This window comes from Crotalus tigris, unplaced genomic scaffold, assembly GCF_016545835.1.
Source record: "Crotalus tigris isolate CLP2741 ecotype Arizona unplaced genomic scaffold, ASM1654583v1 scf7180000023617.9722795, whole genome shotgun sequence".
Classification (NCBI taxonomy): domain Eukaryota; kingdom Metazoa; phylum Chordata; class Lepidosauria; order Squamata; family Viperidae; genus Crotalus; species Crotalus tigris.
The window spans coordinates 9,401,857-9,414,147 of record NW_024100081.1 but is presented as its reverse complement, the minus strand read 5'-3'; the positions used below and the strand labels follow the sequence as shown (position 1 = coordinate 9,414,147).

Sequence of the window (12,291 nt, the reverse complement as noted above, 5' to 3'; positions counted from 1 at the left end):
CCTCCAGAGAGGATAATTCTAACACGGGGCCATATGCCATCCGAACCCACAGTGGCTACAACTAGCCGTCTGGCATCTGAGCCGTCTGGCATCCTGATGTGCGGATCTTACTCTTCAAGGGTGATAGCTATGATCCAAGCTTCCAGACGGCCGGCGACGAACCGAATCTATGATGCCACTTGGAAGAACTTCTGTGACTGGTGTACCTGTAAGGGTTTGTCTATCTCTTTTGTCACTATTCCAGTGATTCTTGAATACCTCATGGATGGAGTGGATAAAGGCTTAGCGCCCAACACCTTGCGTAGACAGGTGGCCGCTCTTTCCACGGTGTTCACCTGTGCCAACACCACTCCATTGTCCCATCATCCCAGGGTCCGATCCTTTATGAAAGGAGTCTCCAACACCAGACCTCTGGTAGTACACAGGTATCCATCTTGGGAACTACCTGGTGTTCTGCAGGCACTCACTAGGTCTCCCTTTGAACCTATAAGGTCTTGTCCTCTTCACATTTTGTCCCACAAGGTGGCTTTCCTAGTAGCCATCACGTCGGCGAGACGAGTGTCAGAGCTGGCTGCTCTTTCAGTTAGGGAAGACCTGTGTACCTTCTATCAGGACAGAGTGGTGCTGAGGTTAGATCCCTCATTCATTCCCAAGGTGAATACCCTGTTTCACCGGGCTCAGGACATTGTACTACCAAAACTTTGTCCCAATCTTTCTCACACACTAGAAAAGCAGTGGCATTACCTAGATGTACGTAGGGCATTACGTCATTACATTAAGAGGACAGCTTCCTTTCGCAAATCGGAGGCATTGTTTGTCTCTTTCCACTCAACTTCCAAGGGACAGAAGGTTTCCTCCTCTACTGTAGCCAGGTGGATCAAGGCCTGTATCGCTCAATCTTACCAGGCTTCCTCTTTACCTGTCCCAAGCCGTCTGACAGCGCACTTCCACATCGGCGGCGTGGCAGACTCAGGCGTCCATAGAGGAGATCTGTAAGGCGGCTACGTGGTCGTCCCCTTCACCATTCATTCACCACTACAAACTCGACAGGTTTGCTTCCGCGGAGGCTGCATTTGGCCGTCGGGTTTTACAACAAGTGGTCCATTTCAGCACCGACACTTAACCAACCTGCTTCCCACCCGTGGGATCATAGGGGCTTTGGTATGTCCCATGCGTGGAGTCTACATTCCTCTACATGCTGGAGAAGGGGCGTTGTCTTACCTGAACGCCTTTTCTCAGCATGAGGAATGTAGACTCCACCCCCTCCCTGATTATTACTAGCAGCTAGGTTAGTGTCAGCAGTTCGGAGCCATCTCGTCACACAATCATTCGCTTCGCCCTTTCGAAAACTGGGGCATGGTCAGACCCTGCAGAGGCATGGCAACTTTGATTGTTTGGTCTGATTGGGCTAGAAGACTAAATCAACCCATGCGTGGAGTCTACATTCCTCATGCTGAGAAAAGGCGTTCAGGTAAGACAACGCCCCTTCTATCCATTCCAAGGAACTGATTTCAACCAACCAACATATAGGCTTTGTGCTGATTTGTATTTTTTAGCTTTCTTTTTAATTGCCAGAGCAGTGCTGCAAGATATGATCAGTTGCCAATTGACTCAACAAAATAGGACTAATTCTTTCTAGGAATTATTGCTTTGTCGCCAGAAAAGCTGGAGGGATATATCCTGTAGAGAGAAAGAAAACATATTCATAAAGAACTTAAGCTGAATGTCGTGTAGGTTTATTTCACAGATGAGATTTTGTTTCATTAGCTCAGAACAGAATTATTAACCCAATGTGTGATTGGAGCAAATATGCCATAAGGAATGGGAAAATATTTCATTTTTTCAGTGACTTGCATATCCTTAAATGTATACTGACGAGATGTTAGCAAGAAATATGAACATCAGTTCCTGGAGATCCCCAAACAACAGAAAAGATAACCCTATGTATAGAAATGTAGAAGGGCTATTGTGTGTTATTCATTATGTTTGCAAAATAATTGGTAAACCAAGCTATTATCTTAAAACTTACTCCCATTTAAGGATTTTTTAAAGGAAATATTGTAATTATTTTTTCTATATATAGAAGAAATGTGAAACCTTAGAAGCACATACTTTACATTCTTAGCAGGGGTATCTAATATAACTTGATAATGATCATTCCAACAGGCAAAGTAGCTTAGACAAAGATTAATATATTTGTTCGATTTTTTATTATAGATTAATAAATTCTATAATAAGTTTACTATAGATTAATAAGTTCCATTCTAAAGTTTATAGAGGAAACAGAGTTGTTTTGAATTCTTATTATAAGTACAATGGAAGTTTAAACACAGAGGTTAATTAGTTACAAAATAAAATACAAAATATGCTGAGCTATTCCTTATTATTTGATATTCTGTATGCCTACTTCTAATTTTCTTTTCCTAAAACATAACTTGAATAGTTTTAAATATAGACTACCATATGAAAGAAAATTTATGTTGAAACCAATATTGAGTTATTTTTATCAGACTCTTTCCAAAGAATAGATGAAGTCAGATACCTGAAGTTAAGGTATGCATAAAATGGAAAAACCTGTTTTTATCTTGGAGCAATGTTCTTCCTTATCAGAAGGTTCATTTGGAATGATCCTGGAAGATTGTAATCCAAAGTAATAAAAGTAAGTTGTGAATCACAAAACCTTTCTTCAAGTGTTACAGTCATAGAAAATATTAGGAAATTAGACATGAGCCCTTTACTCCCTTGTTTTTTGCTTCAACATTGCATAAGTAGATGAGTAGCAGTCCAAGTTACCTGCTACCTCTCCATCGACTTACAGAAAAATTGGCACAAAACAATTATTTTCTTCTTCATATCCTGAGCCACTAGAAGAGCAAACTTCCCAGCACCTTCCATCTTCACTGTGGTATATCAGTTATTGAAATGCAAAGGAGCTATTGCTACACCCAACTATGCTGGATAATTTTTGCCCAGTATCCAATCTTCCATTTTTAGAGAAGGTTTTTAAGAAGGTGGTTATAGAGAAGCTTCAGAGAATCCTAAATGAATGTATTTTGCTGATGTTTCTCTTTTCTTCATGACTAATAGAAGTAATAGTATTGTTGGGAGCAAAAGCTCCTACATTGTGCAATGCCATAGGGTTTGTTAATTTCTCTGCTCCTGTTAGTATCTACATGAAGCAGGTTACCAAGGTTTTATGTAACTATGGGATAAATATACTAATGATACCCAGCTATATAACTCTACCCCTGTTAAAGTAAGCAATACTGTTGATGTCTTTTTCTTGATGCATCAAGGCTCTAGGGCAGAGGTGTCAAACTCGCAACGTCACGTGATGTGTCGCGACTTTTTCCCATTGCCGGCAATGGGGTGGGTACAGTTTCGCCATGATTCATCCGGCCCACAGGCCGGCAGTTTGACATTCCTACTCTAGGGGTTTAGATGAGGAAAAATGCAGTTTCAGTCTTCCTGGTGTTGGACAATACTTGCCAAATTGTAACTTTATGGCTTTTTGTGGTTAGCCATTACCATGATGAGCTGTGAACATGCACTCATCTGATCTCAAACAGTAAGCCATTGATTTAGAACTCCAAGCAGATTTACCAATTCGATATATAAACATCTTCTTAAGTTAGTCTGCATCTCTTCTCCAACCTGCTAGATATTATAGTCACATAACAATTCCAAAATCTAGAGGGGCATTATTTTTCATCAGATTCAGTGTACTCACAACAACAATTACATAAGGGAAATCCTGAAGGATTCCCTTTGAACAGAGACTATGTTCACAGTGGAGAAACAACTGAAGCAATGTATATTATTTTGTATTGTCCCCTCTATGCTGATGCTCAGAAGGAACTACCTCCATTCATTACTAAATATCCTGATCATCTCAACTTTTATCTTAAGTAATTATTTCCAGATCAATATAATTTTACTTTTTGGACCACAGCTAAACAGTATTACATAGTATTTCTTCTAATCCTTTTTATATATTTTAGAACATTTTATTGTTCATCTGAAATAATTATGATTTCCTTGTTTTATATACTAGTCAATGACTGAATAAAAATTGATTGATTTTTAGGAAAGCTATTGTTTGTTGTCTTTTTTTATTTCTCAAATAGGCACCATTTCTGACAGCATAACAGGTTACTTTGTCTTATTTGACCACAGAAAACTCATATTCATGCCTATCTGATGCTATGGATATAGTCCGATGGTTTGAAAATCTAAATATATTTTTCTAGATAGATGATAGAGTTGTGATGAAAAGTCTGTTTGACAATCCAATTTGACTAAATAATATTACCTTACATAACTGAACATCCACCTTCTGAAGAATAGGAATAGACAGCAAAAAATAATTTTCTATAAACTGAGGATCAGCTTATAAAAGGCTACTAAAGTGAATTAGGGCCAATTGCCTACTAGTTACATACAGCTGCTTCTTGTAACTCCCACCTGTTACTGTTCTCTTTACTGTTTTGTCAAAAATAATGATTTGTGATTAATTTGGGAAGGTGTTGTAGATTATTAATATCGATTCTATCATATGAAAAAGTAAGTCCATTAAGTAGAGGAATTATATATCAAAAGAGGAGGAAAATTAGCAATACTCAGCTTCACTGCTAACTGGGAAGAACAAGAACGGAGTGGAGGAAAAGTGTGTGTCACCAAAGAATAGTACTGATAGGTAGCACTGTATCAAAAAGTTAAATGAGGTGAAATTGGAGAAGGATGATAAGAATAGCATACATTTCTTTAAATATATTCATATATAATGTTAGATATTGAACTGATGTTGCGTCTTTGTTTATATCTTTTTATAGGTCCATAAAGGTTTGAGTATATAGCGTAGCATTAGCATTTAGATTTATATACCACTTCACAGTACTTTACAGTCCTCTCTAAGAAGTTTACAGAGCCAGCATATCCCCCAACTATCTGGGTCCTCATTTTACTGACCTCAGAAAGATGGAAAACTGAGTCAACTTTGAGCTGGTGAGACTTGAACTGCCAAACTGTTGGCAGTCGGCAGTCAACAGAATTAGCCTGCAATCCTGAATTCTAACCAGGATTGTACCACCAGGGCTCATATACTTTTCAATCCAGCTTATTCTAAAACTTTTGTTTGTAGTTCAAGCTGCAAAATAACATCTGTTCTTATGACCATCCCATTAATTGTAACATAACAATCCTGACCTACCCATATTTGCTATCACCATGACTTGATGTGCTTAAAAACCACATAAGCTTTAGGCTTTCAAACATGTTAATGTTAAAGCTCAGAATGAGTTGAAATTGGAGAAGGATGATAAGAATAGCATACATTTCTTTAAACATATTCACAATAAAAAGAAGAGAAAGGAATCAATATACAGTAAGTGCTAAGTAGTGAAGCACCAAATGGTTTTAAAAAAGCTATCAACTTCTCACCCCATCTCTGAAAAGGTGGGATGATTCCACTAGGCAACTCTGAACATCAGGCTGAAGATAGAGGATTTCAATATGAAATTTTTAGGAACATACTAAGGGGTTAGGAATTATTTATTTGGAATAAATTTAAATTTTCAATGAAGTATACTGAAGAACTTGCTGGTAGCCTAGTTGATATATTATCCATTAATAATTTTGGAAAATGGTGAAACCCTACAAAGTGTCAAATCTTCAAAAAGGAGAAAAGGCACTAGAATAGATCCAAACAGATTACTTTGTAAGTACTTTAAAAACAGTATCAGATGAATTTATCAAGAACAAGTCTTGATAATATCTTATTTTATCATTGTGTTATCCTTAGGAAATTATGAGAATATTTTTTTCTTCATCAAATACTTCCCATCTAATAAGAACTGGCAGAATTGGTTAAACAATGCAACACAGGAAATGTGCCTTCTCTGGGGTAATAATTGTTGTCTGGAATGTTATTCCTCCAAAGAATGATGCAGCTATCACCCACCCTCAAAAGCATGACCATTCTCCCAGGCTTCTTGTATAGCCTAAGTCGGCCATGTTAGGGGATATGAGTGAGTTATTTATTCTGGTATAAAATGCTCAGAGTCATTCTGGGCTCCGGTCTTCTAAATTGATGATCAATCAATAAATAACTTTCCAGATTGCTCTATGATTTTCTGATAAATAAGTAACAGTCATTAGATATGAGCTGGATAGGATAATAATTAAATGAACATATTATCATCACATCCAAAGAGTGATAATTGTTCTTCATCAAACTGGATGAAGTACTTAACTGAAAAGCCAGAAAGTTTAGTCTTGCACTTTGCCAAAATTGTATTAATAACTTGGATGAAAAGATAGAGAAAATACTTTTAAATACCTTAGAAGACAGAAATAAAAATAAAAACAAGCTTGTTAGTTTTTATTTATTCTGTATAGGTCAGATCCCCTTCTCCACCAAAAGTAACTATAACCAGTTCTAGCATCACACTTTGAGGAAACTTAGATAAATTGAAACAGTTCAAAAAAGAGTAGCAATCATGAGCAAATGATTAAAAACTAACTCTTATGAAGAGAGATTGAAGAAACTGGAAATATTTAGCTTTCTGAAAAGAGGATGGAGAGGGAGATATGATAGCAGTTTTTAAATTCCTAAAAACCGATCACAGAGAAGATCAAAGCTTCTTAATATCACTGACAATAGAACCCCAAATTTTGTAGATTACAAAATGTACACTCTGAAGTCAGAAATTTTCCCAGCAACAAGGGCGGGTGAAAAACAGTACCAGATGTGCTTTGCTTCCTTTCGCTGGGTGCCTGCAAATAGAAGCTGGAAACCAATCAGAAACTGTAATTTGGATTCTATAACTGAGCAAAGAGTTGGATTCGGTGTCATAAATGTTTTAATGTCCTTAAAAACAAATTAACAAAGCATAAAAGCATTGATCATAAAATAATGTATACAGTAAGAACACAGTTATTAACACAGTGTTCATTTAAATAGATAATCTTGTCTAGGTGCTATTGTTATACTACCTTTTCTTCCACAAAGTAAATTTCCCTTCTGTTCCATTCATAATGCTGTTATTTTAAAAAAAAACTATTAAAAACAAGTCAAGTATATTTTCTAACAATCATTTAACAGCAGTTTATAAGAACACAATGCTGTCCTGCAGTTAATTTATGATTATATACAGTGGGTTTTTTTCTAAAAAAAAAAAAAAAAAAGTGCCAGAACTCACACACATCATACAACCCGCCTTGCCTACCCTACAAGGTTCCATCCAAAAAAGGTGCCGAAACTCCGTTCTGGGCGTTCTATGACAAAAAAAAGCCCTAATTATATATATTAAAACAGAGGTACAGTAGTTGAATGTGAAGGATGTGCATTTCAATATAAATTGCTTCAGCCTGGGATTTTCATAATCCAAAACATTTTTCTTTATTTAACCTTTTCATAATCCTTACTTTTCATTAAAGTACACGTAGACCTCTATTTTGTTTCTTGAGAAGGTATTTAGTACACAACTTAGTGTCATTTGTATTATACCAGAAGATTAACTTTACAAGTTGTGTTATTAATCTACATATTGACCTATGAAAGAGCATAATTGTTAGCTTTTAATTAAGTCAATTAATTGTCAGAATATGATGTATTTATTAAAGGCAAAGAGAAATCAGCATTTATTGGTCAGAAATAATATGGAATTTTATAGTATGCTATATTTAAATTATGTAAGCATCTATTGTAAAGCAACTAAAATAGTTAAGAATAATAAAAACTAAAAATGAATTCTTTATTCTAATAATATTACAAAATTAGAAAAATTGTCTAGATAATTTAGGCTACAAGGACAACCTTCTATTCATCTTTTATAATAGGAATTTCATATGAAGATACAGTCAATTTAGGATGAGAGAAAGCATTCTGGGAAGCCAGTTCACTTTCAGAGAGATGAATGCTTTGTTACTGTCCATGCCCACTACTCATATGCTCTCAAATTCCATATACACTCAATCCCAAAATACTCCTGGAATAAATTTTGATAAAATTAAATATGAAAAAGTGAAGAGTTGTGAGTTTTCCCCTTCCTCTTGCTCTTTCTGGAAACATTGGAATTCAAGGCTATCCAATAAAATTGTAGGCAGAAAAGGCAAAACTCCACTCATTCTGCATTTAATGTATGAAACAACAGCAACAACAACAACAATAATAATAATAAAGTTGGAAGGGACCTTGGAGGTCATCTAGTCCAACCCTCTGCTCAGGCAGGAAACCCTATACCATTTCAGACAAATGCCTGTCCAGTCTCTTCTTAAAAACTTCCAGTGTTGGAGCATTCACTGCTTCTGGAGGCAGGTTGTTCCACTGGTTAATTGTTCTAACTGCCAGGAAGTTTCTCCTTAGTTCTAGGTTGCTTCTCTCCTTGATTAGTTTCCATCCGTTGCTTCTTGTCCTGTCTTCAGGCGCTTTGGAGAATAGCTTGACTCCCTCTTCTTTGTGGCAGCCCCTGAGATATTGGAACACTGCTATCATGTCCCCCCACGTTCTTCTCTTCATTAAACTAGACATACCCTCATAAGAAAAATCAAAGCCAGGTAAGTTTAACTTTCATGAAAAATAAGTGTGTCCCTCTATTGGAGAATAGTGGTAGAAAGAGTGTGACCTGCTTGTGGGTTTCGTTGAAATGTATTTAGCTACTTTTAGTAAAGAATGCTAAGGAAAAAGTTGATTGTCTTTTCTAGCAGAATTCTTTACATCATCATAAGGATACCACCCCAGTTGTTTAATTGGGTTAGTTCATTTGATGTACTCCTGGACTACTTCTGTAACCTGAATTCAGCAGTGCCATTGGCTTAATAAAATGCAATCAGATATTCTGGAATGTTCATCTTCAATTAACCAGATTCAAAACCAATAAAATAAGGTTTCTGCTTTAGCTTATTATAAAAAGAACATGCCAGAAATTGGGCACACAAGTAAGTAAAGTGGAGCAGAATAATCACGATTCCTATTTTCATTTCATAGTTTGCCACTTTTTCCATTCAGGTGTAAATAGAGAAGGTATCAGTAGGAAGACATCCATTTTAACTTGCAGTGAACTCGGGCAGTATTTTATGTGCATTTTCAAGATCTTGATTTCTTTTATTGTACTGGAATATTACTTTATATTATAAAACTATTGTCATTTTGTTGCTTAATAACCTTTATATTCTCAATTAAAAATTGGCAAATATTCCATGCCCTTTATTATTCAGAAAATGGCTTAGGTAAGAGTTATTCATTATCCGGCAATAAATCATTTTTATCTTTAGTCTTTATTAAAGTGTGTATATATGACTCTCTCTCTCTGTGTGTGTGTGTGTGTGTGTGTGTGTGTGTATACACATAAAATCTGTGTTGTGTGTGTGTGTATCTTGTCTCGTGTATATACTTCAGAAAATATATATATATATATATATATATATATATATATATATATATATATATATATATATATATATATATATATTACACACATACATATAATTTATGTTTTCCCATTTTTCTGAAGTAGAAGATACAGACAAAATAGATTTAAAGTGTCAGTTATAATTCATTGCTTGCGAAGAACTGCTTTATTCTGATACTGCATGGAAAAGGGGAAAAAACTATCTAAATCATTTTGGTGGCAAGCTTATAACCAAGATAGCATCAGCATTTTCCTCCTTGGAAAATATATCTGCTATAAATTAAATGAAATCTTCAGTATTAAAATGTCTCTGACAAGTTTAACCCAATCATTACTGTATGACATTTTTAGCAGCAAAGTATTTCTGTATAGTTTTAAAGGAAAGGATAAATGAAAGTTAAAATAGATTTGTCTTGGGATTTCCATGTACATGGACACAATAATGTAGCAAATACAGCTAGAATCTGAATTTAAAGAAGTAACTACAATAGATGAAGCACAGATTCCTTTTCTTAACCATGTTGTGTACATATGATAACTTCTTTCTTACTGCACATGAACTTTCTTAGACTTTGGGTTATCTTTTATACATTGTTGGTTTTTCAAATGAAATACATCAGTGTTACAGTCTAGCCCAGCGGTTCTCAACCTATGGGTCGCGACCCCATTTGGGGTCGATTGACCATTTTACGGGGGTCGCCAAACAATGCGACCCGCCATTTTCCCCTCTCAGGGAGCGGTGCCGCACATGGGGGCGGCGCCGCGCATGCGTGCCGCGCATGGGGGCGGCGGCATGCATGCGCAGCACGTTCGTGTGACGGGGTCGCCGTCACACAAACGTTGAGAAACGCTGGTCTAGCCCAAACTGTAGAAGCTCTGTCTTCTAATCCAATATTATAAATACTGACTCTAGCATAAGAGATAACATAATAACAGATTTGGAAGAGACCTTGGAGGTCTTCTAGCCCAACCCCCTTCTCAAGCAGGAAACCCTATACCATTTCAGAGAAACATTGTCCAATCTCTTAAAAACCTCCATTGCTAGAGCACCCACACCTTCTGGAGGCAAATTGTTCGACTGATTAATTGTTCTAACTGTCAGGAATTTTCTCCTTAGTTCTAGGTTGCTTCTCTCCTTGATTAATTTCCATCCATTGTTTCTTATCCTGACTTCGGGTGCTTTGGAGAATAGGCTGACTCTCTCTTTTTGTGGCAGCCCCTGAGATATTAGCAGTGCTTTTTTTCTTAAAAAAAAAAAAAAGGTGCTGGAACTCACACACATCATACAACCCGTCTTGCCTACCCTACAAGGTTCCATCCAAAAAAGGTGCCGGAATTCCATTCTGGGTGTTCAATGAGAAAAAAAGCCCTGGATATTGGAACATTGCTATCATTTTTTATATTTTGGGGACCAAAACTGGATGCAGTATTCCAAGTATGATCTTACCAAGGCATTATTATTATTAACATTTCATGTGATCTTGATTCTATCCTTCTATTAATGCAGCCTAGGATTGCATTGGCTTTTTTGGCAGCTGCAGCACACTGCTGGCTTATATATTTAAGTGATTGACCACTAGAACTCTAAGATTCCTCTCACAGTGATTACTATTGAGCCAGGTACCACTTATAAGTGTGCATTTTTTCCAGTTTTTCCTCCTCCTATTTTCCCCACAACAACAATCCTGTGAAGTGAGTTGGCCAAAAGAGCACGACTGGCCTAAGGGCACCAAGCTGGTTTTCATGGCTTAATGATCGTAATTGGGACCATCAGAACTTGGTTGATAAGTGGTACAATTGCTAAGTGAAGAATCACATAATTGCAACTGTACTTATAATTTTACTTTGCTTTACACCATCATAAGGATACAATCCAAAACAGGCAGGTGAGCCTAAACCAGTGTTTCTCAACCTTGGCCATTTTAAGATATGTGGCTGGGGAATTTTGGGAGTTGAAGTCCACACATCTTAAAATGGCCAAGGTTGAGAAATACTGACCTAAACGTTGGGGAAAGGTTCTGGAACTCAAGGCCAAATCTTATAGTTCCTTTTCCTACCCCACTCTGCTTTAGAATGCTCACCCTGACACTGGGACAATAAGGTCAGAAGAGAATTAATGTTTGTAATTACATTCATTGCAAAGGAAGGGCTCACAGCAGAGTAAGCAAGTACACATTTGAGGAATATTGAAGAGGTTGGATCCATGTAAAGGAAAAAAGTAAAGATTTCTCTACCAGTTGTGTCCAATTCTAAGGTGCAATGCTCATTTCTGTTTCTTGGTTAAGGGAGCCAGCATTGTCCAAAGACATTTTTCATGGTCATATGGTTAATATGGCTATATGCCAAAGGCTTATAGAACACTTTTACCTTCCCATCAAAGTGGTACCTATTAATCTTGTATTTGCATGCTTTCGAACTGCTAGGTGGGCAGGAGCTGGGACAGGAATGGGACTTCACCCCATTGTGCAATGCTCAGATCTTGAACCTGGGCTTCAGCTTTTCAGCTGAGAAACTGTTTAATCACTGAATTATCATCCCCATGTACAAATAATTACTTCAATAATCTGGCTTTTATGTGAGAAAAAAGCACACCATAGGGAAAAATGTTCTCACATAAACAAAATATATTTGCATTGATGGCATTCTTTTGATATTGGTATTCAGCATGCAGATATTTCATTACCCCACTAGATACTATGATCAGTGCAATATTAAAGAAGTGAAGTTTGTTGGTTAGCAGAGGTTTATTTCCTTTGTTCTGCTGTTGATTGATTTCTTGTTAGTTATTTTTTTGCTTGACTGATAGAATGTGGATCCTGTCTTCTCTCTGTATTGGTTACTTCCTTTGTGTCATTTTCTTGTCATTGTGGCCTGTTGTTGG

The 12,291-nt window shown here is 36.7% G+C and overlaps 1 protein-coding gene across 6 annotated transcripts in view; it reads left to right on the top strand.

Annotated features, from left to right (window-relative positions):
• The window catches only part of PHF14 (PHD finger protein 14), a 134,902-nt gene that overhangs the window by 94,148 nt on the left and 28,463 nt on the right, over positions 1-12,291 (top strand). Inside the window, exon 20 of one of the 6 annotated variants that reach the window (XM_039319971.1) lies at positions 2,511-7,191. The exons of the other annotated variants lie outside the window; for them this stretch is intronic. The gene's annotated coding sequence lies outside the window, so the exon portion shown is untranslated. Of the gene's footprint in view, positions 1-2,510; positions 7,192-12,291 lie in introns of those variants that run through there. 6 annotated transcript variants of the gene reach the window in all.